An 11,956-nucleotide genomic window follows, 5' to 3' on the forward strand; every position below is an offset into this window, starting at 1 on the left:
AAAAACAATGCATATTTGGTATCGCCGCGTCCGTAGCAACCTGTACAATAAAACTGAAATAATATTCAATGTATACGGTGTACATCTGAAAAAAAAAATGGAAAAAACCCACTGGAAGTAATGATTTTTCGCCATATCACCTTACAAAATATGCTATAAAAAGTGATCAAAAAATCATATGCACCCCACAACAGTACCAATAAAAAGCGCAGGTTGTCCCGCAAAAAATAAGCCCTCAACCAACACTGTCAACCGAAAAATAAAAATGTTACGCCTCTCAGAATATGGCGAGGCAAAAATCATTCACTTACATCCCCAAATGTGTTTTTGTTCTGCAGACTTAGTATCGCATAAAAAAAATAATATAAATGAGGAATCGCCATAACCGTACCGACCCGCAGAATAAAGGACACGTTACTTATACTGTACGCTGCATGGCGAAAAATTTAAAGGGTACAACTCAATGCCAGGATTGATTTTTTTTTTTTTTTTTTTTTTTTAATCCAGCAAGAAAGAGTTAATAAAATGTATTCAGTATGTTGTAGGCACCCAAAAATGGTGTCATTACAAAATGAATCTCATCCCGCAAACAACAAGCCCTTATATGGCCGTGTCACCAGAAGAATAAAGAAAATATAGCATCTACCAATGTGAAGACAAAAAACCCCCAAATCGCCAAATTATTAGAATACAACTGGCGGCGGCAGTACACTGTGTCAGTATACATCAGGGGACACCCCAGATTTACAGCTTACAAGGGAAAGACACCAGAAGTGACTCCCCAAAATGACCCCAGAGTGACTCTCCAATCATAGGAGCTCCTGGGACATAGTAGGGAATTTGGTGTCTGCAATGTCCTCCGCACCGCTTATACATTCCCTCTTCACCATCCGCTGTGCAGTCACGTCTGGGATATGAATACTCACTACACCCCCTGATAAATTCTTTGAGGGGTGCAGTTTTCAAAATGGGGTCACTCCTTTGGGGAATCCACTTTTCTGGTACCTTACAGGCTCTACAAACATGACATGGCGTCCAGATACCAAACATCTGAATCTGTGCCCCAAAAGCCTCATCGCGCTCCTTCCCTTCTACGCCCTGCTGTGCACCCAAACTGCAGTTTATGCCACATGTATGACACATGTATGACACTGGTGTACCCGGGATAACGCACGTAATGTCATATGTGGGTATAAACTGATATTAGGGCACAGCCGGACACAGAAAGGAAGAAGGGTTATTGGGTTTTTGGAGCACAGACGATTTGGTTTTTGGATGCCATGACACTTTTGCAGAGCTGAAACACCAGTAAAGTGGAATCCCCTGATATGAGACCTTATTTTGGAAACTACACCCCTGAAGGATTTATCCAGGGGTACAGAGAGCATTTTTAACCCCCAAGTGTTGTAATAACTTATTATCCATAAATGAATACGAAGCTGATTGTGAGAGCTGAAAATGATGATTTTTCCAGGAACCCGTCATTTCAGTGCGTAATATGTTGTGCCCGCCTTGTATCAGAGATGAACACTCTAAAAGCTGTTGTGCCCAGGATACCCGCTTAACAGTTTTTGGAGTGTGTATCTCTGCTGACATAAGTTGGGCACAACATATTGGGCACTGAAATGGCAAATCTCTGGAAAATTTTCATTTTTAACTTGTCATTGTCAGTTGCGATTTCATTTCTGGAAACTAAATAAATGCAACATTCGGGTGAAAAATGCTCGCTACTCCATTTGATAAATCCCATCAGTGGGCTAGTGTCCAAAATGGGGTGACATGTCTGCAGATTCCACTTTATTGGCAATTCAGGGTCTTTGCAAAAGTGACGTCCAAAAACCAAACTGTGCTCCAGAAACCAAAATAGCGCTCCTTCCCTTCTGTGCGCGGCTGTGCCCAAACTGCAGTTTATGCCACATGTATGACACTGGTGTACCCGGGATAACGGACGTAATGTCATATGTGAGTATTAACTGATATTAGGGCACAGCCGGACACAGAAGGGAAGAAGTGTTATTGGGTTTTTGGAGCACAGACGGTTTGGTTTTTGGATGTCATGACACTTTTGCAGAGACCCTAAACTTGCCCCTACAAAATGGGGTTTACAGTTACCTCCAGGTCTCTCCAAAAGCAACATGGCCCCCAGAAAGTCCCTCTAAATCTGTACCCCAAAAGCTAAAAAGCGCAGTGCTCCTTCCCTTCTGAGCCCTGCTGTGTGCCCAAGCAGCAGTTTACACCCACATATATAATTTTTTGCCCCTCGGGATGGCCCTGAGTTTTAGGAGTGCAGGTCTCTGACAACACAAAGTGGGTGCAACGTATTGGGCACCGAAATGGCAGATTTCTTTCAAAATTTCAATTTTCATTTTGGACATTCATTTTTGGGAAGCATTTTAGGCACAAAATGATAATACCCCTTGATTCATTCCTTGACAGGTGTAGTTTCTAAAATGGGGTCACCTTTGAGGGGTTTCTATTGTATTGATACTTTAGGGGCTCAGCAAATGCGACATGGCACCAGAAAACTATTCCAACAACATATTGGATTTGCCACAAGATAACCAATTTCTCTATGTGTAGAAGGAGTTGGGCATAGTTGCTATCATACTAGCAGTCAGGTGAGGGGGTAAAAGTAAGACTAAGATATTCAATTAAGTCCTACCTAAGAGGGAAGGGGGGAGGTCTTGTCCAAAGTCAATTTGAGCAAAGATGGGCAAGAAATTCACAGGGCCTCTGATTTAGATGCACTGATTTTAAAGTTGGAAAGGGATCCAAACTCATGCAGTTTCAGTGTGATGTGTGGGAGCGTGCAGTGGAGGGATTAGTAAGAATGAAAAGTAGTAATCAGAAAACATGTCAATTTGGTGATAGAAACAATTCACCTCCTTCCATTAAGGGGTTCTGTCTCATTGATTGAATTAGAGTTTCTATCAAGAGACATAAGAGGGGGGATAAAGGACAGCCCTGCCTGGTGTCTTTTGCAATTTGGATTCAACAAGATAGGCAACCATTAAAGGGGCAAGCTGGCACTGTGCAGGCAGACAGCAAGAGGAGGAAGAGCCTCCTTTGACATCAATGGGTTCCTTTTTCCGCTAGCAGAAAAAAGAACCCATTGAAGTCAATGGGAGGCTTTTTTTCCATGTGGATTCTGATGCGGATTCAGTGTCAAAATCAGCGCCAAAAAACTCTGTGTGAATGGACCCTAAGCCTATTAGCTTGTAGCTTGGCATATATCTTAACATTCACATTGAGTAATATAGGCCATAGTTGCCGCACTTGGTTGGTTTTTTGCCCTCCTTAGGGATAATTGATATATGGGCTTCCAAAGCTTGGGGGAGAAAAAGTTATCGTCACTTATGGAGTTATCAACTTGAAGGAAATAAGGTATCAAAATGTCATTGAACTGTTTATTGTAGGCCGTAGGCAAAACTGTCGGGGTGACAGAGCAGAGTGTACTTTGGCTAATGTATAAGATGATGTAAGTGAATCCTGTTGGGATTGTTGGGTAGTGAGAGAGAGTGGAGGAATTCCTGAATTAAGTGAAGAATCTTGCAGCTCAGTGGAGGTCTTCAGGGGCCAGGGATCCTAGAGAGATTGGTAGAAGATGCAAATGTCCAAAGCGATAGCTGAAGTATCTCTGAGATTTTTGGGGGGTGATTTCAGGTAAAAGATCTTTGGAGCATCACTTTTTTCCTAAGTAAGCTATGTTTGCCACCTTTGTTACCATGCAGGTAATGTTTATGAGAAGTAGAGAGATAGGCCTTGGCCACTTTTAAGTTAAGACAGTCTATGAGCCGTACTCTAGACAATATCAATTCCGAGAGAACCCCCTGAGCAATGTGGGAAAGCAAACCATCTATTTCTTTAGTCAGAGTTATATGCTTCCCACACCATACTGGGTAGGACATGTGGAGTAATATTCTCTTCAAAATAGCAGGAAACAGCCTGTACAATAGTCTGTTTGTTGTCTTTGGAGCGCATTATAGTCTCTAAGTTGCCAGTTATATCCGTTGCAGATGCGCGAAGAAATCTCTAATTTCAAGGAGACTGGAGCATAGTCAGGTATTATTATGTGTCCTATGGAAGGTGAGGAGGATAATGTCACATAGTGATAAAATAAAAATATAGTGTAAGTGCTGATAGGATTTGTGGGGATTTGAGTTAAAGATATAGTCTTTAGTGGAGAGGTGGAAGGACCTCCATTTGTCTACAAGGTGCATGGAAGATAAACGACTGCTGAGGAATACAGATGAGCGAACAGTAAAATGTCCGAGGTTTGATATTCGTTTCGAGTAGCCCCTCAATATTCGACTACTTGAATCGAATATCGAATCCTATTATAGTCTATGGGGGGAAAATGCTCGTTTCAGGGGTAGGCAACATTCGATCAAATTATACTTACCAAGTCCACGAGTGAGGGTCGGGCTGGATCCTCCAAGAAGTCTTCTCCGTGCAGCGTCCCCACGGCGTCTTCAGGCTCTGCATTCACTCTGCCAGGCATCGGGCCTGGGCAGAGCCGACTGCGCATGCCCGCACTACAAGCGGACATGCACAGTCGGCTCTGCCCAGGCCCGATGCCTGGCAGAGTGAATGAAGAGCCGAAAGAGCCGGAAGATGCCGCGGGGAAGCTGCACAGAAAGGACTTCTAAAGGTAGGAGAAGAACCAGCATTGATTGGCCAACTGTATAGCATTCGGTCAATCAATGCTGGTTGTGCATCGAACTTTTACATTCGAACAGCGAGTGGTACTCAATCGAGTACGAGTATTTCGAATACCGTAGTATTCGATCGAATACCTACTCGAACGAGTACTACTCACTCATCTCTACTGAGTAAGGCAAAACTGTATTCATGACATGAAATATAGTCAGCTTTGGCAATTTTTGCTAGTCTCTCAGGAGACTTCATTTCTTGTACAAACATTAGAAGAAACCTTTGGAAAGCGGAGCCGCTTCGCCCACGGGGGTGAAACAGGCAGGGAAGCCCCGCCCTGAATTATTCCACTCCCAGAATGCCTTGCAAAAGGGAGGGGTCCGTTTTCTTTCGCCATGGCTTTACTAGGCTCCTCCTAACGAGGGTCAATTTCATGGGCACCTGGAAACCTTTAGCTTTGCGCAGTGGCAATATCATGGCCCATGAGGTGTAACCGAGGCGTGATTATTGCTAATTGAAAACTAAACCCAATACCCCGCCTTGATGACTTGAAATATAGTCAGCTTTGGAAATTTATTATAGTTTCTCAGGAGACTTCATTTACTTTTCCTCTGCGAACTTTCTGTCCCTTTTACACCTATACAGACAATTCCAGCATTTCTGTAGGTATAATAGACATGGTTTAATTTTCTGCTGCAGATTTTTCTCTGCACTGTGTGGATGGGACTAGCCAGTATCTCATCCACTTTGCGGGTAATGTAAACGCAGTTTCTGTTGACGCTCCATTTCCTCTGTGGCTATAATGCTAGGCTATAGGCCTCTTACGTTTACAAACATATCCAGAGAAGCGGGAACAGGCTCTTTAAAGAAGCTGGTGGACACTAGAATGGGAACCATATACAAAGTGTAAAGAAGTTTAGGCCAACCCAAAACAATCTTACAAGACACATTTACAGTTAAGCAATAAAAGGTGGAAGAAGAATATTAACTTCTACATTTTGGTTGATCTTAAAACAAAGTTCAGCTTCTTCACCTGACATGCTAAGCACATTGACAGTATGCCACAATTTTTTCATGAAATTCTGTAAATTGTCACTCTTTGGTGCTGTATCTGCTCCCACAAAGGCATATTCTGGTGACTTTTTTTATAAAGTTAATTATTTTTAACTTTTCAACTGGCAGGCAAACTTGCAGGGTGCCACAAATCATTTTTCAAGTGCTGTAGTTGCCAGAGTCACTTGCCGCTGTTACTCCATTGGCATATTCTTCTAATGTCAACACCATGTTGGTGCTGCATTCTGATCCCATAAAGGGACAATTTTTGATGGGTTCTTTTGGAAAGTCATCTTCAATAGAGATGAGCGAACACTAAAATGTTCGAGGTTCGAAATTCGATTCGAACAGCCGCTCACTGTTCGTGTGTTCGACCGGGTTTCGAACCCAATTATAGTCTATGGAGAACACATACTCGTTAAGGGGGAAACCCAAATCCGTGTCTGGAGGGTCACCAAGTCCACTATGACACCCCAGGAAATGATGCCAACACCTCTGGAATGACACTGGGACAGCAGGGGAAGCATGTCTGGGGGCATCTAACACACCAAAGACCCTCTATTACCCCAACATCACAGCCTAACAACTACACACTTTACACACTCAATACCAACTCTCAGACAGTAGGAAAACACCTTGAAACATGTGTATTTGGCACTTGCAGTGAGGAGAGCTTGTCACCAGCAGTGAATTTGGCCCTTGTAGTAAGTTGAGGTTGGCACCAACATTTCTTTTGAAAATCAGGGTGGATTGAGCCTCTAACCAGCAGAGTTTGAGCAAATTCATGGTGGAGGGAGCCTCTAAACAGCCCAGTTTGGACCAATTCATGGTAGAGGGAGCCTCTAAACAGCCCAGTTTGGACCAATTCATGGTGGAGGGAGCCTCTAAACAGCCAAGTCTTGGGAAATTCATGGTGGAGGGAGCCTCTAAAAACCCCAGTTTGGACCAATTCATGGTGGAGGGAGCCTCTAACAGCCCAGTTTGGACCAATTCATGGTGGAGGGAGCCTCTAAACAGCCAAGCTATGGGAAGTTCATGGTGGAGGGAGCCTCTAAAAACCCCAGTTTGGACCAATTCATGGTGGAGGGAGCCTCTAAAAACCCCAGTTTGGACCCATTCATGGTGGAAGGAGCCTCTAAACAGCCAAGTTTTGGGAAATTCATGGTGGAGGGAGCCTCTAAAAACCCCAGTTTGGACCAATTCATGGTGGAGGGAGCCTCTAAACAGCCAAGCTATGGGAAGTTCATGGTGGAGGGAGCCTCTAAAAACCCCAGTTTGGACCAATTCTTGGTGGAGGGAGCCTCTAAACAGCCAAGCTATGGGAAGTTCATGGTGGAGGGAGCCTCTAAAAACCCCAGTTTGGACCAATTCATGGTGGAGGGAGCCTCTAAACAGCCAAGTTTTGGGAAATTCATGGTGGAGGGAGCCTCTAACCAGCCCAGTTTGGACCAATTCATGGTGGAGGGAGCCTCTAACCAGCCCAGTTTGGACCAATTCATGGTGGAGGGAGCCTCTAAATAGCCAAGTTTTGGGAAATTCCTGGTGGAGGGAGCCTCTAAAAACCCCAGTTTGGACCAATTCATGGTGGAGGGAGCCTCTAAACAGCCAAGTTTTGGGAAATTCCTGGTGGAGGGAGCCTCTAACCAGCCCAGTTTGGACCAATTCATGGTGGAGGGAGCCTCTAACCAGCCCAGTTTGGACCAATTCATGGTGGAGGGAGCCTCTAAACAGCCAAGTTTTGGGAAATTCATGGTGGAGGGAGCCTCTAAAAACCCCAGTTTGGACCAATTCATGGTGGAGGGAGCCTCTAACCAGCAGAGTTGTGGGAAATCAGGGTGGAGGGAGCCTCTAACCAGCAGAGTTGTGGGAAATCAGGGTGGAGGGAGCCTCTAACCAGCAGAGTTGGGGGAAATCAGGGTGGAGGGAGCCTCTAACCAGCAGAGTTGTGGGAAATCAGGGTGGAGGGAGCCTCTAACCAGCAGAGTTGGGGGAAATCAGGGTGGAGGGAGCCTCTAACCAGCAGAGTTGGGGGAAATCAGGGTGGAGGGAGCCTAGTATTAGCAGAATTGTGCAATGCTTATGGTGGATGAGTATGAGGATGCGGAGGAATTGGAGAGGTTGAGTACAGACATGGAGTTTCATGTTGGGGTGCTTTACACAGGTGGGCACAAAAATGAAGGCTCTATCCAGTGGTGGTTCATTTTTATCAAAGTGAGCCGGTTGGCACTCTCAGCTGACAGACGGGTGCGTTTGTCAGTGATGATGCCACCGGCTGCACTGAACACCCTCTCAGATAGGACGCTGGCGGCAGGACAGGACAGCACCTCCAAGGCATATAGGGCAAGTTCAAGCCACAGGTCCAACTTCGACACCCAATACGTGTAGGGCGCAGAGGGGTCGGAGAGGACAGGGCTGTGGTCGGAAAGGTATTCCCGCAACATGCGCCTATACTTCTCACGCCTGGTGACACTAGGACCCTCCGTGGTGGCACTTTGGCGAGGGGGTGCCATCAAGGTGTCCCAGACCTTAGACAGTGTGCCCCTCGTTTGTGTGGACCGGTGAGAACTTGGTCGCCTACTGGAGGAACTGCCCTCCCTGCCGCCAACGTCACATGCTGGAAACATCTCCATCATATTCTGCACCAATTGCTTGTGGCAAGCATTGATGCGATTGGCCCTCCCCTCTACCGGAATAAAAGAGGAGATGTTGTTTTTATACCGGGGGTCAAGGATAGCAAAGATCCAGTACTGGTTGTCCTCCATGATTTTGACAATACGCTTGTCGGTTGTAAAGCACCCCAACATGAACTCAGCCATGTCTGCCACAGTGTTAGTTGGCATTAGAGATGAGCGAACACTAAAATGTTCGAGGTTCGAAATTCGATTCGAACAGCCGCTCACTGTTCGAGTGTTCGAATGGGTTTCGAACCCCATTATAGTCTATGGGGAACATAAACTCGTTAAGGGGGAAACCCAAATTCGTGTCTGGAGGGTCACCAAGTCCACTATGACACCCCAGGAAATGATACCAACACCCTGGAATGACACTGGGACAGCAGGGGAAGCATGTCTGGGGGCATAAAAGTCACTTTATTTCATGGAAATCCCTGTCAGTTTGCGATTTTCGCAAGCTAACTTTTCAACATAGAAATGCATTGGCCAGTGCTGATTGGCCAGAGTACGGAACTCGACCAATCAGCGCTGGCTCTGCTGGAGGAGGCGGAGTCTAAGATCGCTCCACACCAGTCTCCATTCAGGTCCGACCTTAGACTCCGCCTCCTCCGGCAGAGCCAGCGCTGATTGGCCGAAGGCTGGCCAATGCATTCCTATGCGAATGCAGAGACTTAGCAGTGCTGAGTCAGTTTTGCTCAACTACACATCTGATGCACACTCGGCACTGCTACATCAGATGTAGCAATCTGATGTAGCAGAGCCGAGGGTGCACTAGAACCCCTGTGCAAACTCAGTTCACGCTAATAGAATGCATTGGCCAGCGCTGATTGGCCAATGCATTCTATTAGCCCGATGAAGTAGAGCTGAATGTGTGTGTTAAGCACACACATTCAGCACTGCTTCATCACGCCAATACAATGCATTAGCCAGTGCTGATTGGCCAGAGTACGGAATTCGGCCAATCAGCGCTGGCTCTGCTGGAGGAGGCGGAGTCTAAGGTCGGACCTGAATGGAGACTGGTGTGGAGCGATCTTAGACTCCGCCTCCTCCAGCAGAGCCAGCGCTGATTGGCCGAATTCCGTACTCTGGCCAATCAGCGCTGGCCAATGCATTCTATTAGCCCGATGAAGTAGAGCTGAATGTGTGTGCTAAGCACACACATTCAGCACTGCTTCATCACGCCAATACAATGCATTAGCCAGTGCTGATTGGCCAGAGTACGGAATTCGGCCAATCAGCGCTGGCTCTGCTGGAGGAGGCGGAGTCTAAGGTCGGACCTGAATGGAGACTGGTGTGGAGCGATCTTAGACTCCGCCTCCTCCAGCAGAGCCAGCGCTGATTGGCCGAATTCCGTACTCTGGCCAATCAGCGCTGGCCAATGCATTCTATTAGCCCGATGAAGTAGAGCTGAATGTGTGTGCTAAGCACACACATTCAGCACTGCTTCATCACGCCAATACAATGCATTAGCCAGTGCTGATTGGCCAGAGTACGGAATTCGGCCAATCAGCGCTGGCTCTGCTGGAGGAGGCGGAGTCTAAGGTCGGACCTGAATGGAGACTGGTGTGGAGCGATCTTAGACTCCGCCTCCTCCAGCAGAGCCAGCGCTGATTGGCCGAATTCCGTACTCTGGCCAATCAGCGCTGGCCAATGCATTCTATTAGCCCGATGAAGTAGAGCTGAATGTGTGTGCTTAGCACACACATTCAGCTCTACTTCATCGGGCTAATAGAATGCATTGGCCAATCAGCGCTGGCCAATGCATTCTATTAGCTTGATGAAGCAGAGTGTGCACAAGGGTTCAAGCGCACCCTCGGCTCTGATGTAGCAGAGCCGAGGGTGCACAAGGGTTCAAGTGCACCCTCGGCTCTCCTACATCAGAGCCGAGGGTGCGCTTGAACCCTTGTGCAGCCTCAGCTCTGCTACATCAGAGCCGAGGGTGCGCTTGAACCCTTGTGCACACTCTGCTTCATCAAGCTAATAGAATGCATTGGCCAGCACTGATTGGCCAGAGTACGGAATTCGGCCAATCAGCGCTGGCCAATGCATCCCTATGGGAAAAAGTTTATCTCACAAAAATCACAATTACACACCCGATAGAGCCCCAAAAAGTTATTTTTAATAACATTCCCCCCTAAATAAAGGTTATCCCTAGCTATCCCTGCCTGTACAGCTATCCCTGTCTCATAGTCACAAAGTTCACATTCTCATATGACCCGGATTTGAAATCCACTATTCGTCTAAAATGGAGGTCACCTGATTTCGGCAGCCAATGACTTTTTCCAATTTTTTTCAATGCCCCCAGTGTCGTAGTTCGTGTCCCACCTCCCCTGCGCTGTTATTGGTGCAAAAAAGGCGCCAGGGAAGGTGGGAGGGGAATCGGATTTTGGCGCACTTTACCACGCGGTGTTCGATTCGATTCAAACATGGCGAACACCCTGATATCCGATCGAACATGTGTTCGATAGAACACTGTTCGCTCATCTCTAGTTGGCATGACTCCTCTGGCCCCACCGGAAAGTTCAATCTCCATTTCCTCCTCATCCTCCATGTCTACCCATCCGCGCTGCAACAATGGGACGATTCGAAGTTGCCCGGAAGCCTCCTGTATCACCATCACATCATCGGACAACTCTTCTTCCTCCTCCTCCTCCTCCTCCTCCTCCATTAAACGTGATGAAGCGGACAGATGTGTGGACCTACTCTCCAGCTGTGACGGATCGGATGCTATCCCTGACTCCTCTGTGTGATCTGAGTTATCCCTGATGTCAATCAGGGATTCTCTCAGAACACACAAGAGCGGGATTGTAAGGCTCACCATCGCATCCTCAGAGCTCACACTCCTTGTGGACTCCTCAAACACCCGTAGGATGTCACAAAGGTCTCTCATCCATGGCCACTCATGGATGAGAAACTGAGGCAGCTGACTTTGTGGCACCCTAGGGTTTTGTAGCTGGTATTCCATCAAAGGTCTCTGCTGCTCAACCACTCTATTCAACATCTGAAACGTTGAGTTCCAGCGTGTGAGGACGTCGCACAAAAGCCGGTGTTGTGGCACATGCAGGCGTTGCTGGAGAGATTTTAAGCTAGCAGCGGCTACTGTCGACTTGCGAAAGTGGGCGCACATGCGCCGCACTTTCACCAGTAGCTCTGGAACATTGGGGTAGCTCTTTAGGAAACGTTACACCACTAGGTTGAAGACGTGGGCCAGGCATGGAACATGTTGGAGTCCAGCAAGCTCCAGAGCTGCTACCAGGTTCCGGCCGTTATCACAAACGACTATGCCTGGGCCCAGGTGCAGCGGCTCAAACCATATTGCCGTCTCATCGAGGAGGGCATCCCTCACCTCGGAGGCAGTGTGATGTCTGTCCCCCAAGCTGATCAGCTTCAGCACGGCCTGCTGACGTCTACCAACGCCAGTGCTGCAACGTTTCCAACTCGTAGCTGGGGTCAATCTAACAGCGGAGGAGGAGGCGGTGGCGGAGAAGGAGGCGGTGGCGGAGGAGGAGCCGGTGGCGGAGGAGGAGGCGGTGGAGGAGGAGGGGGGTGTTCTTCTCATGTCCCTGCCAGGAATGTTA

General features: G+C 47.3%; 1 non-coding gene across 1 annotated transcript; it reads left to right on the forward strand.

Moving 5' to 3' along the window:
- The first annotated feature begins 5,106 nt into the window (after positions 1-5,106).
- LOC142205322 (U4 spliceosomal RNA) lies at positions 5,107-5,247 on the forward strand. The gene has a single exon (XR_012716343.1). It is a non-coding gene; the product is annotated as a U4 spliceosomal RNA (small nuclear RNA).
- Positions 5,248-11,956: the final 6,709 nt, after the last annotated feature.

Source organism: Leptodactylus fuscus, chromosome 5, assembly GCF_031893055.1.
Source record: "Leptodactylus fuscus isolate aLepFus1 chromosome 5, aLepFus1.hap2, whole genome shotgun sequence".
NCBI classification, from domain to species: Eukaryota; Metazoa; Chordata; class Amphibia; order Anura; family Leptodactylidae; genus Leptodactylus; species Leptodactylus fuscus.